General features: G+C 36.0%; 1 protein-coding gene across 9 annotated transcripts in view; it reads right to left on the bottom strand.

The window, feature by feature from the left end:
• LOC106162945 (FMRFamide receptor) overlaps window positions 1-21883 on the bottom strand; it is a 125154-nt gene that overhangs the window by 46964 nt on the left and 56307 nt on the right. For 6 of the 9 annotated variants that reach the window (XM_086994194.1, XM_086994195.1, XM_086994191.1 and 3 more), the window contains one exon: window positions 11490-11620. The gene's annotated coding sequence lies outside the window, so the exon portion shown is untranslated. The other 3 variants (XM_086994197.1, XR_015330819.1, XM_086994198.1) reach the window with 3 other exon arrangements.

The following is a 21883-nucleotide window of genomic DNA, read 5'->3' as shown; positions in this document are numbered from 1 at the left end:
CACGATGCTGCTTAAATAATGTACATACAGTACCTACTGGGGATTGCATGTCCTAAAAATGCAATTATATAAGCTGTCTGTTCCTCCCCTGGCAAAAACAAGTCCAATATGCCCTCAAAATATTGAGAGAAGTCTGCCATCAATACTGAAACCTTCAGGGTATGTTGTCCTTAAAAACAGCAAGAAAAAATATCATAAAGTACTTGTCTATCTAAATGATACTCCCCGCTCCCCGTTTGATTTATATACAGATTAATTTGCTCTTAGCTTCTAATAGCTTTTTTAGACAAAATCTAATTAAGCCAAACTGTTCGCTAATAGCACATAAAGTTCTGAGTTACCATTCAGACTAGACCTGAACAGACCGATTCACCAACGATCCCAATGACGTTGCCAGAGCTGTCAAAAGATCTACTAGGGCACTATGCTACACAGCTAATTTAAAGATAACTTTAAAAAATAAAATAATGTTTCAATTACAATTACTTTAACCTGTTTACATCTCAAAGTAATAATCAATGTAAGAACTACGGTTCCGATATGATATCAATTAACTTGATTACAATTAATTCAATCCCAATAAAGCTGTTGAAATGCCAATTGAAATCAAGGGGAGAGGCAATGATAAGTTCAAATACAGACACTTTAGCTTTAAGCAAAACGAGACAATTATTATGGCTTAATTTCAATTAGTTAAACCTGTTAATCATAATCAACTAGAGATAACTTAAGATAATGGCTTCATTACAATTAGTCAAGTTGATTTAGGTCAAATAAGTGTGAACTTGCCCTAGAGTGCAATGAGAGTACAACCTGTTCAGACTGGACACATTTAGACCTGACATGGGTCTAACTTTAACCAAAGTTATGGAGAGCTATCAAATTTTGTGAAACATATATAATATGTATTAGGATATAAGCAAATGAAGTTTTTCATGGAAAATATAATTAAACCATCATGGTTTTATACTGTTTATTTTTTTAGAGATTTGTTGATCTGCAACAGACTCCATTTTTATAATCTAAGAAAACTCCTATAGACTGGCCAAGTCAGTCAGACTCTCTAGGATCAGACATGAGCCTGTATTTTTTTTTAAATCACGTTGCAAAACAACTAATCACCTTGGTGTTTAGCGCCATCTTAGGTCCTATTAAAATTGAATTAAAAATCCCAGAATGCTGTATTTCCCCAGAAAAAGTTCATATCTTTAGGATCATTTCATACTCAAGGCTTACGTCAGACTAGGCCAGATTGAGTATCTTCACTTGACTTAATTACCACTACTCTAATACTGCACCACTATCTCTAACTCTATACACCAAACTGCTCAGACATCTCAATCGGATCAAATAAAAATCGGGTTTCTCACGTCAATAGTGAAGTCTGGCGTACATTTTCCTTTCTTTAGCCAAAGGATACTACTCCAAGGTACTGATTTAATGTTTCTTCAAGTGGGAGAGTGATTGCTGTATTCTAGTCCACCAACAATTTCGCAGAGTTAAAAAAACCAAGTTGGATTGTGTCAGATAATAGAGAAGCATCTATATCGGCAATTTAGAAACACAGCATTTAATGGTCTGTTGATAAGGGCGATTTACATACCTGGTTTAAAGTACCCCTTGTGTGCAATTTGATTTTTAGACAAAGATTGTACCAAGTTAGGAAAAACCAAATTTACTGAAAACAGAACTATCAATGCCTTGATGAAAATTGGTTTAAAGTATCTCTTGTGTGAACAAGCTACATCAGTCTGACATGACACAAATTGTAAAGAACCGACTTGCTTGAAAACATGACTCATTATAGCAAGGTGATGTGGTCTTTAGCATAATTTGACAAGTCATACATCAGGGGCGGATATAGGCTGTCTTCTGGGTCTTCCAGAAGACGGTCAGATTTTAATGTTTACAATGGCTGGTATCTTATTATTTCTGTTGGAAGACGGTCAAAAATGGAGAATGGATCAAGAATAATAATTTGGAAGACTGTCAGAAAATATCTCTGGATCCTCGCTTGTGCATGCGTCAGTATGATTTAACACCAAAATTAATTGACACTTCAAACTTTTTTATTCTTACATTAAAACCTTTCCAGGCTGATAAATCAAGGAACAAAAGTACTTTAGATGGTTTCAATGAAAAGAGTCTGTGATGGATGATTTCTGCAAGTTTTGTTTGTTTGTTTGTTTTTCCCACCAGAGGTTACCTGTGCTCTTAGCAAAATGTCAGGCCTGCTTCAAACTCTCTCGCATATTTGCTACAAATTCACTGCGAATTTGCTGTGAATTTTCTGCAAATTTGCCACATCAGTAATTTTTTGCTAACTTACTGAAAACTGAAGATGTTCTTGAAAATTTGCTGCAAAATTTGCTGCTGATTTCTTCCAAATTTGCTAGAACATAAAATCTTTCTCAAAAACCTGCTGCAAACTTCAGAATATTCTGCAAATTAGCTGCAATTTAGCAGCAATAGAATTTTTTCCAACAAACTACTGCAAACTGGTTGCCTCAAACTTTTAGTGTGCAGCAAATTTGCTGCAATATTGCTGCAAACTTCTCATTTAGCTAAGAGTGGTCACTTGTGGACGGCTGTCTCCATGGCAATAGTATCAACTTTGAAGAATCTCAGTCACTTTCAAGGCTTTACGCCTTGATATATTTTTGTCTAAAAAACCCATGGGCAATAAATATTTCATCTGTTATTGAAGAACAACCAAAATTTGACTTGGTTCACATTGCTGTGAAATTGAAAATCTACTTTAAACAGCATGGGCGTAACTAGGCATACGCACGGATGCACTGTGCGTACAATTTTTTGGCCAACCATGATATTATTTTATATAAATTTAGTGTATTTTTCACGGAATATAAAAGAAAATCCTCTGCTTATTAAAGTCACCTGTATACCTGTATTCAAATCCTCTGTATCAATTGTATAGGCACAATTGTTCTGACACCCCCCCTCCCCCCCCCCCCACCCCCAGTCTTGCAAACTGAGGTAAACAATGCCTATAACCTTAACAAGTCCTATCTTAATCGTCCATCTAACTGGAACTTCCTTTACCTCTTAATTGGAGGGTTCAGTGGCCCTCAACTCTTCTGTACCCTCTTTCTTGAGAATATCGAAGGCATTCTCGCTGGCAATATTTATCTCAGGTAAAAATCTGCCTGAGTGTTATTTTCAAAGAGCAGCTCCCGCAACCCTGGGGGCACTAGATAAAATCTGGACACCAGGTTTAAGAAGGAGCTAGAGAAACAAAGGAAGGATTTTTCCTACAAAGCTTCAAAGAATTTTGACACGGACTTGACCCAGCTTACCCCTCCAAACTAACAGGGTGACATGGGCAATTTTTACAAACAAATAATTAAACTTAGATGTATCAGAGCTCTGTCGTGTCGTACAATTGGTTGTTTTTGGGAGCCATGCATCCACATGTAAGGTGAATGAAACCGTATGTTAGTTCAACTCAGAGGTGGATCCAGGATTATTCGAAGGGGGTTCCACATATGCGAAGCTAGCCTCCTTTTAAATAAATATACCGTTCTGGGTAATAAGAATATTGAAACTTTTTTAATTGCGAGAATATTTCTGACTAAATGATGATTTTATTATTAATGGAAATTAAGCTGCGATGTGTGGTACATATGCTGTAACTACGCTGTCCTTCATCTCTTGCGTTAGTCTACATTTTGCTGGGAATTTTAATAATCTGTGCGTACAATTTTTAAAGGTCTGGTTACGCCCCTGAACAGTGATTGTTTAGCACAAACTCTATAATTTTACTGAGGAAGACAAAGACTGACAAGACTAATATCTTTAATTCAAAAAGATCACGCAACATTTTTCTTTAGCAATCTTAAAATAGCATTTATTGAAGCATTTGTAGGAAAAGCATATGTAAAACTAACGTTAGTTGACAAATTGTTTGAACCTTGAGTTCTCAGTTGCACCTGTTGTTACACATTATGGCTAATTCAATTTGTCAAAAAAAAAAGTTAAAAGAGATCTTCAGTCTGCTCTCATATCAACTGTATATGGTCCTGGGGGCCTGTAGAGGTTATTAAAATTTGTTGTCATGGATACTGATTTCAGCTTTTAAAATATAAAATAATGGAAATATTATTATACACTTCGTATGATTATAACTAAGAGAGAGAGAGAGAGAGAGAGAGAGAGAGAGAGGTTCACTTTCATGTTTCTGGTGATTAAATCAAGAAAATAAACTATCCAAACATTTAACAACTACAATAAATAAATAATGACATACCATTATTAATTAAATTGCTCTTGCAGATATTTTTGAAACACTGCATATATGTTCAACATGCCAAAAGCATCAGCTCCACACTAATAATTGATTTTGACAACTGATTTACATTTATTACTTATTTCATTTCTGTCAAACATGCAAAGCTTCACTCATCCCCTACAGACATACTTGTACTTCAAATCAGAAGCCCAATCTAGAAGGATAGAGAATGCTACACTACTCTAGCCAAATTCATCAAGAACTTCACTTCTCTGTCATTGTCTGGGTTTTACCTTCAGAGCTACCAGTATGATGACTGAACTAAAATAATTGAATTTGACGGCACAGGCAGGACTGCCTGTCTAAATGTTTGTTTAAGCCAATTAAGTTACATAACGAATGAAGTTGCGATGAGTGCCAATCAGCAATTTCACACTTCATAAGCTCACGTACATAAAAATGCACGCAACTTTTCATTTCAAGTACGATCTGAGAACAGATTCAATTCATCATTATGATGTACTCCAATCGAACAAATTATTCCCTCCATTTTAACCCAATATCTACAGCCTTCTTCTGTTACAAATTAACTTAGTACGAGCTTTACGCATTTCATGCCCATTTATGAGTTCTAAACCCAATATCTGAACAATCCCAATAGCGCAACTGCTGATGACTCAGAAAGGAAAAAAAATAATGCGACAAATTTGCACAAGCTTAGGGATACATGTGTCATACATATTGATCACTTTTGGGGTTTAAAAGTTTAAAAGTGTCTCTATCAATCCCACCTACCTGTAGGCTGGTAAATTGACAAAAATAACTACACCTCTTTAAAAGAACCTGATCAGTTACGTTAAGGGATGGGATTAATCAAATGTCAAAGACAAGTTGTAGAAATAATTACTTTCATTATTGCTCGTCTCTCTCTCTCTCTCTCTCTCTCTCTCTGACACACTATTTATTCTTATTTCTTTCTTTTTCAAAAGTTATTGCAAATTTTTTAAATAGTACAAATGAACCTTTGGGCCATTGAACCACTACACAGACTAAGACCCCATTTCCAGAGATTAGATCGATCTACTTTAGATCGACCTAACTCCCTGGGGGTTCACGCTAAATAGCTGTCAGCCGAGCGGACACGAAATTTAATTACCCTCCTACAGCTTGTAGTAGGCGGGACGGACATTTAAGCCAGATTATCTGACAGTAATCTAGTGAGACTCCCTGCGGGGATAGATCGATCTAAAAGCTCTGGGAATACAGCCTAAGGCCTCATTCAGAACAGGGGAATAACAGATCCACGGATCAAATATGGCAGACCCACTAGAATGCTTGCTGCACAATCCCTGCGCGAAATCTATTCAGTGTCTAGTCCTGAATTCAGAGGCAAGCTTTTTAGTGGGTTGACATATTTGATCTGTGGATCTGTTAGTCCACTGTTCTGAATGTGCTCTAAAGCATCCTCCGAATGTCAAGATACATTCAATACTGTACATCAAATGACTTTCAAAAAAAAAAAAAAAGAAAAAGAAAAAAAAAATAGATTAGTACTCTTTTCAATCAATTCAACTCTACCTCAACTCCAACATAAAATTGAATTCTTATCGACTGTAGTAAATTTTGTATACTTGTAACAGGGCCGACAGCAGGTTCTTATTACAATTCATGCCAAATTCAATCAATGCCTGAAAGATGTTATCAAAGAGGGTACTATCTTCAATTCTGGTCGTTCATTTGTAATCCACATATCACTCTGGCAATTGACAGTCAACTCAATGTGCTCCTTAAAATTACTATACAGTGCACCTTAGGCCACAAATCAACAGCAGACTAACTACTCCATGGATCAAATATGGCTGACCCACTTGAATCAGAAACAGACCAAAACTTGAAAACTCACTTGACAACATATCTTCTTTAAAGTAAAATGTTAAGATTTTTCATTGATCTCAAGAAATAAGAGCTATATATATTTAATAACATCATTTCTCATGTAGTAAAGGAAATACCTAAAACATTTTAGCATTAAAAAGAGCATAGATGCCAACGTAAAATAGGGGGCATAAAACTGGCATCAACATACAGTTTTAAACTGGCACAGTGAAATTTAAGCGAAACCTATTTGCCAAAGGGAGAATTCTTATCTTCTTTTCCTGCCCGCGCTGCAACAAATGTAAGTGAGTTGTTATGTAATTGTTTGAGGCAGCGTGTATCTGCCACCTCGACTTCCATTAAGATACAAATTGGGAAACCATCAACACTGCAGCATTAGCCACTTAGAGCGTAAAGCGGCCATTAAGTTGGTGATAAAATATAAGTAAATGGCATTTAGCTTGAACATGTAACCATGCTTTAAACATTTATATATAAAGCACAAGAGCAGGAAGCAGCCGTGTTGCAATATTCGATAATCGAACCATTAATTGAGCTGGCATTCTAAAAAGCAAACATCTTATTCCATTTCCGTGTGGTATAATTTTCAGGTGAAATAAGCCTCAAAACTTTATCAGTCTGTCTGCATTACAGCTAAAGGTCTACTGCCAAAATGGATTACTCTAATAAAACCTAAACACTAATTAATAACAACAACCTATAATCTGATTAACTAGAGAAAAAGCAATAAGCAATAGAAAGCAATAATTGAGAGGGCCTGTAAGATAGCAATTAATTGCCCTTGTGTTTTTAATATAAAGTGCTTCTTTTTTTTTTAATTTCTTTGCTGATACTGTGGCATAAGATTACCCTTGCCTTTGCATGTCATGTCCAGTAACACCCTGATTTTGAGAGGTCACATGAAACTCTCCTTTCTACTATAAACATGCCAACTCCTTAGCAAAATACATGTATAAGGGTTGCTGCAAATATGCAGCAAATAATTAATGTTGCAAACTGCAATTCCTTCTTGCAAATTTGCATCAAATTTGCTGCAATATGGCTGCAAATTTGCAGCACTAAAAATTTTCTTGCTAACTCCTGCAAACTTTTCATTTTGCTACAGGAATTTCTGGCTTGTGTTATCGGCATCTCCAGGAATGGACCGAAGCCATCTTCTGGGTCTTCCAAAAGACAGTCAGAATTTTTCAAGTTTACATTGATGGGCATCCAATATTTTCTGTCAGAAGATGGCCAAAAAAAATTAAGAATGGATCAACAACGGTAATTTGGAAAAAAACCTCTTATGTCTCTGTCATTTCTGGTAATGCCCTGTGTTTCAAAAGTCTTGGGAAACTTTTCTTCTATTGTGCGCATTGCTTCTGCTGTTTTCAGCATCTTGAACTGGTATTGGGATGTCTTACAAAATTGGCTAATGAAGTAAATTTGGACGAAGATTCACTCGTATGCACATGGGAATTTGGTTAAAGATGCTAAGCGTTTCAGACAGATTATGTGGAATATTATATTCCATTTCCAATGCCTAATAGTTTCTGGACAACTTATTAAGTTGCACACAGAAACCATCAGAAGGCAACTTGATCAAGAATGGGAGGATCGTTGCGTATAGTTTAATTATTACCAGGCCTGTAGTCAACAAGTTCTTAAAGGGGGAGGTCTTTTCCTGAAAAAGTGGACCTTTTACTATGAAACCTTCTTATATTTAGATCAAAGTTTCACCAGTGCAGACCTTTACATGGCAAAAAAACAGTGGTTTGTTTGAACCCCCCCCCCTCTCCCCAGCTAGGGGCTTAGTTCATACCAAGAGCAATGCCACAGAAGCCTGTAATTAGCACCAACACTCGACACCAACAAATGAATGAATTATAATACAATCAATGAAATTATCATTATCGATATTCAAGACCCCATGTGCCTGTTTCTTATAATAAGTGGACACATTCTTGCAAAATATGAGGGTAGGGAATACCTTAATTTTCAGTTCCTTGTGATTGGCCTTATTTTTCAAGCGTGATGCATTATTTGAGCCCAATATTCTGCGTGAAACGTAATTCAGGAATTCTTGGTGATTGTTGATTGACCTGAATATATCCTCGTTATTGGTTATTGAGCTGTTTTAATTCTTCGTGATTGGTGATTAAGAGGGGTATTCCCTACCCTCTTCAGGTACCATGTACATGTACCACACAAACCGGGACTGGTTAAGTTCTAAATGACATCATCAGATAATAGAATTTACTTTATATTGGTCTGTCTGTGCCTAGTGGGAGCTTGGCTAAAGCTTCCTACCCAAAGCAAAACTCCATGGGATTCAGTGGCGTTAACAGGCATAAATAAGCAGAGAGCCAATTAACCTTATCCTTGGGAATTATCTCTTAGACCCCATTCCCATAGATTTTGGATCGATCTATCCCTGTGGGGAGTCTCACTATAGATTACCGTCAGCTTAGCCAGCTTAAGCCTCTGTCCCACCTACTAAAAGCTGTAAGGGGGTAATTAACTATGGTGCGCGCTAGGCTGACTGCAATATAGCGTGAACCCCCAGGGAGTTAGGTCGATCTAAATCTAAATCTCTGGATCGATCTAAATCTCTGGGAATGCACCCTAAGACTATTGGCTGTAAGCAAGTTAGCTGTCTATAACAAAGCATTATCCATGCAGGCAACCGTTAAGCTGTCTTTCTGACTTACTGTTTCAATTTGGATGGCCATTTTCTATTTCAGATATCAATATTCATAACTGGAGCATATGGGGCCTAGACAGCTAGTCTTAAAGTAAGAATATGAGTTTATAGTCCTTATTTCAAAATTCAACATGAATCAACTTAATCCTGCTGTCAGGTAGCGTTATTTTGGCCTAAATCAGTCCTGGTTTGCCCCGTCTGAATGCACTGCTTGTGCACCTGGTGACCTTTTATTTACAACTGTGTAAACTCCCAGAAACTTTGTGGTTCACCAGAGATCTAAAATATAAAGACTATGAGGGCGCTAGACAGGCTGAAAAGATAATACACATCAACCAGACCACTGGGTTTACAAAGTATCTCCTTATAAATACTCTTGCAGTTATTTCAAGCAAATCCTCCTCGGCTTTTAAACCGCGCATTTTCGAAGAAAAACTCACCACCATGAGATAAATGCCCAAAAACACTTTTCGATGAAATTATCATTTAGACGATCTCTGTATACACAGTGGACCATTTTCACAGAAATTGTGGTTTTCCTAATTGCTGAATCGCCTAATAAAGACATTTCCTAGTCATTCTGCAAAAAAATGAAACATCCATCAGAGCCCTGGTGAAGAACCTCAATGGGGGTAAACCCATATACTTAAACTGGGGCACAATGCTTTATCTGAGTTCATCCAATATGTTAACCTTCCCATTAAGGAGGCATAATATTCTTTTAAAATAATTGAAAATTAACCTTTCTAAAGTGCACCTACTAGACGATAATCACATTGCTTTCCAGTGAACTGCTGTTACACAGATTCCAATTTCAGCCACAGACTCTAAAAATATTCATTTTTAGGTAATGTTTCAATCACCAAGGAACTGGCATTCAAAGAAATGACATGTCAACTGATGATGTGTTTGACGTATACCTCCAACATTTTACTCATCAGGGGTATTAAAATTCAAAGAATGATTAAGAAATCTTATAACTTCTAACATGAACTAAATATTTAAAGTACACACACAATTTAGGTAATATTTCAATCACCAAGGAATTGGCATTCAAAGAAATGACATGTCAACTGACGATGTGCTCGACACACCACCACCATTATACTCACCGTGGGTATTAAAATTCACAGAAAAAATTAATTAATCTCGTAACTTCTAACAAGAACTAAATATCTAAAGCAAAGCCACAATTTCAAAGTCTGAAAGCATTTTTCTTTTTTCCCCTCTGGCTTAAATAAATCCAAAGAAACCAAAGGCACCATACAAACACATCAGAAAAAGCATTTAAAGCAAACAGTTACTACCTTCAGGTCAAGGTAACAGGAGTTTTTATTACCCACATAATATTCCGTAACACATTTTCAAAGGAGCCGTGGCTAACCCTCTACACACGGCACCTGACAAACACATTTGGGGGCCAAGACAGACCCATAAAATAGTGTTAATATGAGTTCTTCATGGTAAGGAATGACGCAAACATTTCAGGTGCAGGAAGAGGTGTATGCAGAGTTGCCAACTTGACAGCACCCAAAATGTGTACTAGTAGATCTATTGTCTAATATATTATTAACAATAGAACAACACATATAAACAATTGGAGTCTGTCCTAAATCATAGGTAGAAAAAATATATGGAAGATATGTAAATATTTAGAGTTGGCAAAACGTTCAAAAGTGAAAATATTTTGGAGTTATGAAGTGTTATTTAGACTGTTTGCACAATATGAGGGGATTTTTCATTGTATTTTGACAAGATCCACATAATAGTAATTTGTTTGAGTTCTCCTTTGTCAAGATGGCACATTAAGATTTTGGGGTTTTGAAAACAAAAACTTTGAACATTGATCGTGGGACCAACACCTTTCGGCAAGGAGTCTGGGGCCGCCTAAAGAACTGAATGAAAAAATCAGGGAATTCTCTGTGATTCTGCAGAAATGCTGATGTCTGGGATGGACAAAAATTCAGCAGCTGCAGGTATATATGGGATATATATAAGTATCCTTGTTTCTATTGAGATGTGTGGCAACATGCAGTGAGCTATACAGTATGTTAGCCATTTCTATCACTATGCTTGCAAAGATTGCAAATTAACATTAAAATTTTTTAACAAAATTTTACATCCACAAAGCACATGGATCTCCTTCATGCAGTAATGCTTGACTCATCATAGGCAACTATATTTGCAAAATTCTAAAGAAACTGAATCTGCATCTTCTTCAGGGTTAGTCAGAAGAGTTCTCTGGTTTTATTTTTCAACATTATATCTACATATTCTAGCTTTCAAAGAATTTGTGTTGAAGTTTAACTTATACCATAAAAATCAACTCGAATTCTTTATTTCCAACACAAAATTTTCAAAAAAAAAAAAAAAAAAAAAAAAAATATTCACTTACCTCAGAAATGTAGATTAAGTGTAGAAACCACTTCAGTAGCTCTCAAAATCGTCTATTACGAAGGCACTAAGTATATGTACTTTCAATGCAAAATGTTACTGTACACTTATCTTTCACTCCACGCACCTGATGCAAAATTTTCAAAGAAACCACCATGGGCCGCTTACTTTATGAAGGTTAACCTGCCTTACTGCAACCACAAATGAGAAACATTTTCAACATTTCACTCAGCAAGCGTATTCACTTTCAAAGAAACGCTCCCTCACCTCGGCAAGGATAACCTATACACCGCAGAAGCTGTCCCGAGGCAGGTATCTTCCCAGAAGGCAACTGTTTCACATCCCACCTGCTGCTAATCAATCTAATAGATCTTCCCACTGCACTGCGCATCCACTTTCTACAAGAAACAAGAAAAAAAAAGACTTTCTTAATAATATATCTATATATTAATCTGTATATATGTTCTTATAATGTTAGTCTGCATGGCTATTTGCATAAAAGAGGAAGGGGTACATGTAAATGCACTTTGGGACCAGAAAAAACAACAAAAAAAAATTAATCTGTATGTTCTTATAATGTTAGTCTTTATATCTATTCACATAAAAGAGGAAGGGATACATGTAAAAGCACTTTGGGGTGTATTATAAAGGAGCCCCAGGAGGGGAGAGGAAGGGATGTTGTTGCCCGTCACATAAAGAGATATTGCATGCACTGAAATTTTCAAGAATCATGCACACGAATGCATGGTACTAAAAGAAAAACCTTAAATGCACGTAGGTAACAGCTTGGAAAGTTATGTCCCTTTTCGCGCCCTTTTTACATTCAGCAATATAGTTTAGCAATTAATACTGCCGAAACAATAGCTACTCACTTTGAGAGATGGTCAGCTTCTGTTCCATTAATAGACTGACTATTCGGGCAAATTTTACATAAATATACAGAATAATGTAGACGTCCAATTAAAAGTTGACTGTTAAAATTACACATCTAAAATGTAACAGTTAGATTTCTGAAAGAGATACTAGCATCCAGGGCATTAATCAATATACATTTTAAGCACAGTTTTTGAATGTGACAATAAAGTACCAGTAGGACGAGGGTTTTGATGATGCAAAAATAAACCTAACACTAATGGAAACTAAGTGAGACTTTCATTTTTAAAGGTGAAAATTGTCTGCTGTTGATCTGTTGATTTTTTTCTACTGCACACTGCAATAACTCCTCCGATCTATAGTCTACAGACCCATACTAAACGAGAAATTCGACTGACATCAGTCAGAAAAAGAGGCCATAGACCGCCAAGCCTATTAAGCTGTTATAAACCAAGAAAATAAACGCCAAGCACTCGTGATCAGAAACTAAATCTCAAGACATAAATCTCATTTCACATCAACCTTCTATTTTTATGATGAGAAATAATTGTTTTATTATGGAGCATTTGTTTACGTCTCCCTGGACTCTACGATGATGAGCTCGATCTAACTTAGAAGATTTAGGACGAGTTCTCCCTTGCACAGTATAAATCAAGGTATTGATTTTAGTAATGAAGAACTTGGATATTACTTAACTGTATCAAATCACAATAAATTTGGTACAAAATAATATATATATTATAAAGAATTTTTGCTCTAGCCTTCAACATTTACTGAAACATCTTACAATATTACAAATTAATGTACTCATATTACATAACAAAATACAATTTTGATTAACGCCAACCTTAACTGCACTCATGTCTTCATGCTAGGTACCGTAATGAAACAAAACAATGCTGATCACCAACAGCAAACCTACCTGATTTCAACACACAAATAACATGTGCTTTTGTTTTCCTGTACATCAAAACAATATAACTAGAGAAATAAAAACTGAGATGAAGAGAAAATTCAATAAAAGAATGTTCCTACCCCCAGAAAGTACATGTACCATGCTTTTATCATGCAACGTATCATGTGTCCAGGCTTTTATTAATAAAAAAAATGAGAACTTTCATGGTAACTGGTGTATCACACCTGTGCAGTATCAGGATACGGTGTTTAATTCTAGAGGGAGCTGTCAGCTATAAAAAAATCAATTTTTCACTTGTTTCCACTCTGCTTTGATCAAAAATGATGATCTGAAGTATCTTATACAGTAATATATAAATGAAATAAGCAATGAGGCAAAATATATAAATTATAATAAAATACAATATAAAATATTAAATTAAAAAATATATCCATAAAAATGATTATAACAACAATTTATCCAAAACAGTACATAAGAAAAATCCTAATCAATTTAAAAAAATCATATGCAGCTGCAGAAAGTGAATAGGCTGTCACAATACTGTGAATATTTCTTATTTTACATGCTCATATTTTACCCTATATTCTAGGTATTTTCCTTAAAATGCGCCATTAATCACTATGACAAATAATTTTTAACTATGATCTCATAATTATGTCCCCCTCCCCCTTTAACGCTTTCCATATACATGGGTTTCAGGCTTTTAACCAGACTTAGTATTGGTGGTTTTTCAAATATGCCTGCTACGTACGAGGAACAAATCGACACCAGTCGGTCTGTAGCAAACTCGAGGTGCTCCTTTACAACCAGAAGTAGTCTTGCATGTCCCAAACTGACTCCCTAGGGGCCTTATTTAACTGCCAGGTCCTATACGAGTTCTTCTTTTCCTATACGGGTTATAACACAGGATGTTTAATGCATGCGATATACAATAGAGCACTAATATCCAGGTACAGTCTTGAATGTCACAAACAATGGATGAGGAGTAGTTATAACTGCCCTTACGTCCTACAGGAACATATAAGATCCTATTGGATCCTATAGGACTTTTTCCTTAGGGTGCATTCCCATAACCTTATCATACAAGCAGGATCAATCTATCTCAGTGGGGATTCTTGCTAAGGCCCAGTCAATGTAATCAGTTTAATTGTTTGACACACCCCCTCGCAAAGCAACAAGAACAACATCTTGGACCACAGTTTTCCTGACTTTATCTAAGTACTTTAAATTAAGTTACTAAGTTACTAAGGGGAGGAGATAGCCAGACATTTAAGCTGCTTAAACTGGATGCAATTTAGCCATAATCCTGAGGAGTTAGATCGATCCAGCTAGTATGATAGGGTTATGGGAATGCTCTCTTATCCCATGGCTGGTGCTTTGAACAATAGGATGTTTACACTTCGAAAGGAATGAAAATAATTAAAATATAGGCAAGTATGTAGGCTACCCCAATATATACAAATGCTGGGGTAGCGCTAGCAATTTTTTTTGCTTAGCCAAATCACCACTTTTTTGTTAATTTGTTATAAAAATGGTTATAATTGACTAAAACAAGTCAAATCAAGCCCTTTTTCTTTAGCCAATTTAAGTAAGTTTTAGCATTTTAGCTAAACTGGTGAGTGTTAGCGCTATCCCAGAAATGCAACAATCCTATTTTTCGATAGTTTCATTAGAATTCAGGAGCGGATCCAGAGCTATTTACTGACAGTCTTCCAAATGATCTTTGTTGATTCATCCTCCAATTTTGACCGTCTTCCAACAGAAAAAAAAATAGATACCATCAATGTAAACTTGAAAATCTGACCGTCTTCCGGAAGACCCAGAAGACGGCCTAAATCCGCCCCTGGAATTGAGCTCTTACTGGCATCTATACCTACAGTTTGACATAAAACTCGATTTTGTATTCAGAAGGAGGAACCAATTGCAAACAAACATGTCCAGTCATATTAAGGACAACACATCTGACAGTCTCACTCATAATTCCAAGTGGATGGAAAAAACAAAGAAAAATCATCTTTTTACCAGGACAGGCTATTTTTGTATTCAAGAAGAAAACAAGAGTGTCTAAGCTAATTATATAATCAACAACAGCATTTCTGACATCAGCCATGCATTGCTATATATTGTTTCAAAAATTTGCTGATGAAGCACACGTAACAACCTTATCAGCACTAGCGCTTGGCTTGTCATAAATTGACAACATTTCTTTTCCCGACATTATAGAGGCTATTGTCTTATCTTTAGTATTCACAGCACTAAGAGGTCCTGTTTCTTGACGCTGAGATCGTTGAGAACGTCTGGTCACAAGAACTTAATCCCAGACATCAATTTATGTTTGAGCTACATGGAAAACATACATGTAATGACTAAAGTCATTGGAAATAAGGGAGCGTTCAGATCAACCCATCATACTAGCTGGTTGGATCTAACTCTGCAAGAGATTCTCCCCAAGTGCAATCACTGTAATCGGTTTAAATGTCTGACATGCCACCTCAAGTTGCTGGGGGTAATTAACTAATTAACTAGCTACGCAAGGAGGCATATCAGACAATTAAGCTGATTGAAATGAATGCTCTTTAGCGATAATCCCTGCAGTTGGATGAATCCAGCTGGTATGATGTTTGAATCGATCCAAACTAGATCGACCTAACTTCCTGGGGGTTCACGCTAAATAGCTGTCAGCCGAGCGGGCATGAAAGTTAATTACCCCCTTACAGCTTGTAGTAGGCGGGACGGACATTTAAGCCGGATTATCTGACAGTTATCTAGTGAGACTCCCCACGGGGATAGATCGATCTAAAATCTATGGGAATACGCCCTAAGACCCTACTCGTAAATGAAAGATTCCCTGTAGGACCACCAAGGACCTTGCCCATGTACAGCATTTTTAAACTTAATGTTCCACTTACCCCCTTACATAAAATTTTTATCAAAGTTTTTCCTTTTTCAGATTTTTTTCATTGACTTCTTCATGCATGTTATTTGGACAATTTCAAAATTTCAAAAACGAAAAAAAAATTAATAAATAAACATATATTAAGTCATATTCAAAGGAATTTCACTCATGAAATGCTACAGGATGTACAAGTGTACAACAATGTTAAAAAAAATTCACAGAAACAAAAACAGATCATATTGAATTAACCATAATTTCCATGAATTTTTACAAGAAAGACAACCCAGGATTCTCAATCACAGGTCATAAGCAGCCTGGAATCGCACAAATCCTTCCTAATTTGATTTTCTCACAAGAAAACAATCTAAGAAATTTAATTTGTAAAAGCAATTGAATCGTTTTCCGGCAACACACTGACCACTTCTCGGTCCCCAAATTGACCACACACTTGGAGAAAATCAGAAAATTGATCTAAGTCTCTCCATCTGGGTAACCCCTGCTTCGCTCGGAGAATCAGATTTTCCATCCATTGGGATCGCTTGATTGTATTAGAACTTACAAAAAGAGAAAAGCTGACACCAGACCAAGAATTAAATAACAAACTATTAGATAATTTTTGACCTGATTTATTTTTATTCATTACTGATAAACATCTTTCTTTCATTGGAATCTTTTTATCATTCTACTTAAAAACTGAGGGGAAAAAAGCTCCGTGTGCAATGCAGTCTTTTCCATTAAATCCTATTGCTACAGTAAGAGACATTCCATGGTAAATATCACCAAAGGGAATTACACCCCTTCCCTCCCAGCAGCAGCATATAATACATAACTGCTTTTCTGGAAGCAATTTTTAATTTTAAAAACATATATTCAAAGTTCATAGCCTTGTAATAGATCCCTACACAATTTTCAGAGTTGCTATATTTCACAATGCTGGATAAAAAACGGATTCTTTATGTGCTTTACATTGAGGTCTCCTGAGCTTTTTATAAATATATCCCCTTTAGCTCAATCAGGATGCTGTTATAAAAATGCTCTCTTAGTTGCCTCAACTTGATAAATCTTGCAAATCGAGATTTCATTGGTTAATGGGCCTCTACCTACAGTATTAGGTATAATGATCTTCCAGTATTTCTAAATTATCATCCAAGGGACATCCAATTCATCTTTGTACTTGTAGTAATCTGTTCCGACTTCAAAGGGAAATTTCACAAAATGGTGCCAACAAACTACGTGAGTTTCACATGTTTTGCCTGAGTCTCTCTTCATGAAATTGGTGTATTTTCTCTATAAATCAGGTTGATCCAGGTATACGTGATTTCAAATGGGATTTTCCAATCCTAGCTGAAGGATCTATAGCAGGCCCGTAGCCAGCAATTTCAAATGTTTTGTTTTCCGAAAAAGTGAACCTTTTACCACGAAACCTTCATACTTAGATTAAATTTTACCTGCCAAGGTTCTTTTCCTGGCAAAAAAAGAAAAGGGGGGGGGTCTTCTGAGCCCCACTGGCAACAGGTCTGAGGTACCAAGTTTATCAACCTGGAAATTTATAGACAGGTACACAAGCAGTGGGGTATCTCTGTATCCCTGTACTCTGCAAATGAGATCACATTCAACCCTAGACATAAAAATCCTTGATTATGTAATCCATGGATACGAGCAAGCATACTTGTATAATTACAGTCCCGGTCCAAAGTACTCTTTGTCTGAACTGTCGACACATGTGAATCCCCAAAGTCTCAACATCCTCAGCATAGAAATATTGTAGACAACTCACACAGCAGAAGTTCTATTTTTACCAAATTATGAAGAATGGAGACAATTATGATAACAAATGGGTTTAAAAACCTGCAAAATGTACATAATTCAGGTACTGATTGAGATAAGCTGTCACCTAGGGGGCATAGTCTGCTTGCTTGCCTGGAACTTATCTTAATAAATAAAGTTCCCATTTTCTGTCCTGAACCTCCTCCCCCCCCCCCCCTCCCCCTGGCCCCCAATACCATGACCTTGAACTATATACTAGTATACACCTAGGCTGCAGAAAAAAAAAGAGATACATTTAGTAAAATATGTAGATTATGCTACAGCAAATTCAGTTAAAATATGCAGAATCCTGGTACATGTAGATAATTAAAATAATGCTTAACAACTTTCGCATCAGTTGCCTGGTCCATAAAATCTTGGCCTACAAATGCAGTGTGCCCTAACAAACAAGCTACTAGTACTATATCTTACCTTGTCCTCAGTCCACTAACCTTCTGCCATTACTGGTACATACTGTGACTTATCACACTATATCAGTCCTCTGGTGTTTCAAAATCTTATCTTCTACTAGGTCTACTTTAGACCATGTGGCAATCGGTTAAATGCACTGTACTGAAACAAGCCTGGTCTGGCAGCTTTTTAAAGTTATCGTTCAGAAATAATTAAATTAAATAAATCATATAAAGTTATTTTTATAATATCATGCTTTATTCAGATTTTACGTCCTTGTAATCCAGTCATTAAATTAACATCATCTGCATGATGTAATACAATCAACATTATCTAAAAAAGCAACCTGTTCCATCCAGAGAGTAATATAATCTGAATGATGTAATATAATCAATCTGTTACATGGACATTAATTGTTTCGACATTGGGGTGCACAAGGTAAGGCGTCAGAAACATCTGAATCATTTAAATTTGTTATAAAACGTTCTACTCCATTCCAATTCCTATCTTTAAAAACTTAACAGTGACGTTCCTGGATCGTAGCAGGTCGCTCCAGTTATCACCTGTTGTAAACATGCCATTATTTATATGTTCACAACAACATATGTGAGTTGTTTGCATGTGATGCGTGAGTAAAGTCCATATGGCACAGTGAACTTTGTTTGGGGACAAGAACTGTCAGTGTAAAATACAACCTGTTTTCAGGCACCTGTTTTACAAAAGGACTCTAGACTCTTAAAGGCTCAAATGTCCTGGTCCAACAGCACATTCAGATTCACACGTACATTGTATTAGCTGGGTCGGTTCAACCCTGCTGGGAATTTTTGCTTAAGTGCAACCAGTTCAATCAGTCTAAGCAGCACACACTCAAAGTAGTAAATTACCCCCTAGCTGCTCGAGGAAGCATGTCAGACAATTGAGCTGATTCAACTGACTGCACTTTCATGAAAATCCTGTGCAAAGTTAGACCAACCCCGCTTGTGTGAGGTGTGAATCTGAGTGCAGTCTTCAATTCAATACTGATATATTATGGTTTAGCTTGACCCTAGATATATGTCCACTTCGATGAAATATTGTGCCTGTTTTATTGATAACAAAAATGGCTTGTGCTTTTGAAAAAGAGTAAATATATTATAAAGGTCTAAAAAATGTAGAATTTTTCAAGGCTTATGGCAAGGCAAGTTTTAAAGATGTTAAGATACTTTGGATAATTACATAAATGAAAATAATACTTTCACTTTTTTATCAATTTATTGTGTATTCAAAGATATGACTGGAGGACTTCTATCGCAACTTGCGTCAAGTGACATCATGTGTATGGAAGCCTACACAGTTCCTCAAGGGTAATGCAAATTCAGCTTGAAACTAACGCAATTCTGACGTAAACTCATCAAATTGATAAATGTCCAAAGGCATCAAAATCTGGGCAAGTCTACCAAATCAAGTTATTGTGAAATAGACAAAAAAAAAAAAAAACTTCAGCCAAATCACTGTTTCTGAACAGCAATAAGTAGTAGAAAAGTTACTTCAATTGACTATCTTATAATTTTTTTTTTTTTTTTTTTTTTACTTTTCCAAATTGTCTTCTGTCAGAAAGATTTCTTTAAAAATCTGCTAGACTGAAAATAAGAGTGTAGCTTTCTTCCAAGTCTCTCTCTAGTTTTGTAGTACTAACAGATACACCCTTTGCAAAATGTGCTGCACATGTGCCGCATGTGTGCAGCACTCTCTCGAGTGTGCAGGACACAGTGTTGGAGAGCGTGCGATAAAATCTTTCAAGTCTCTCTACTAGTTTTGTAGTATTTAACAGATAGGTACTAGGCCTTTTGCCTCACACTGTCTGCATGCTGAGAAGAATGATTATGCTTTCTATACCCATTAGTACTTGTTGACAAACACTGAGGAAAAATTGTCATGTAAAAAGTCTGTCACTATGACAAAGTAGACAGTATTTTTGCTACTATCAGATTCTTATTTGCAACATAATTCAGTGACTGTAGCAGCATTCAACATGTATTTTAATCAATGAAAGTCACAGTTTCAAGGTAACCCTGTTCCTTTTACTTGCAAGCTAGGCCTTTTATATGTTAGCAATAAACTCCTGACACTGAAATAAAACTACAAGTGTAAGCTGAGACATGTAATTGTGACCACTGTAAAAAAGCCATCTTTATCTTTATAACTTTTTATGGAGAGGATAATTTATAATTAGGCAAAAATAAATCTATAAAAGAAAATTTGTAAGAGCAGTGAATTCTGTACATTCTGAACTCTGCACAATTTTCACTTAACTTGTGTACAGAGCATGTATGCCAATGAAAAGGTGTACATTTTTATAAATATTTTGCTGACAAATAACCTAAAATCTGATTTCGACTTTTCTGAACCACTATTCTTTCAAAGAAATAGTCCTATTGCATCATCAAAAAAGCCAGATTTAAAGCATGTCAAATAACAAAAGTAACTTAAATGAACATATTAATATGATAACAGCATATATTAACAGCTCCAGTAAATATCACAGTGAGAAACTTTGTAGTACTATGATATATATATATACCAGACACATGGTAGTTTAAATATTGTCCAAATATTGACACAGTCCGGCTGTGAAACATTCAATATTTGGACTCTGTATTTATACCCCTCTACAGATCATCAATGAAGTGGTTGCACGTGTGTGTGTGTGTGTGTGTGTGTGTGTGTGTGTGTATGTGTGTTTGAGCGTACATACTACAAAGATGTGCTGTTTCAAAATAGTGCATGCAAAAACAGTCCAAATCACAACTCGGGTTTTGATAAAAACCAATATTTGCAATGAAACAAAAAAGAATAATGTCTTTTAACAACTGAAACCAATATTTGCAATGAAACAAAAAAGAATAATGTCTTTTAACAACTGATTTAATTTTGAAATGCTGACGTCAACGAAAAAGCGAGAGAGTTTTAAATCTGCGAAACTGAAAATTCTACTTCTGCATAAGGAACACATCTGTTCCTTACTGATTAAGCAGTAAGTTATGTAATGTCTGCCACATCAAGCATGGCGTGATAAAATATGGTGTGTGGTAAGTACTAAAATAATCCCACTTACAGGTGAACTGGTTGTTCTTCTCTGTTAACAGGGGGAAGTGCACATATCAGGTGGAGCTTGATTAAAAAATACCACACCTTTTGTGCAAATTGTGCAGAAAAAGGCAGTTTATAGTGAAATCTTTTAATATACTCGCAGGTAACAGCAGGCAGATTAGAAATATTTTAATGAAGTCCTCAACTCTATACATATCACAAATTATTGCAGAGAAAGAGAGAAAACGAGAGAGAGAGAGACCTGTTTTCAAGGGAAAGTATTAAATTTAGCCCTGTATATCTTAATTAGAGAAGTGTGCAAAACAGCTGCTCATGCCTCTTAACCCACAATAACTGTACTACTAAATGTGTGCTAGCCTTAACCCCCCTTCCTCCTTTTATCATATTTTAAAACTCAAACTCACATCGGTAGATAAAACTCATGATATGTGTCTCATATATAAATGATAAAATGCTTCTGTTGAATAAAAACTGCACATCCAATAACATTTTAAGACAAGCGACAGTCCTCATGTTAACCTAGGATATGCAGTAGTTAACCTGGCTGGCTAGACATATCATATAAAAGTAAGCCTCATAACTTGTCCCTTATCAAATCTTATCAGCAGTACTTGAACATTTGAAATTTACAACCATGTCAAGGTTCACAGTAACTATACTGAGTTTACC

This window comes from Lingula anatina, chromosome 8, assembly GCF_051362555.1.
Source record: "Lingula anatina isolate TDL-2025a chromosome 8, LinAna3.0, whole genome shotgun sequence".
Taxonomy (NCBI): Eukaryota; Metazoa; Brachiopoda; class Lingulata; order Lingulida; family Lingulidae; genus Lingula; species Lingula anatina.
Note: the sequence above shows the minus strand (reverse complement) of the source record. Positions and strands in the feature narration are given on the sequence as shown.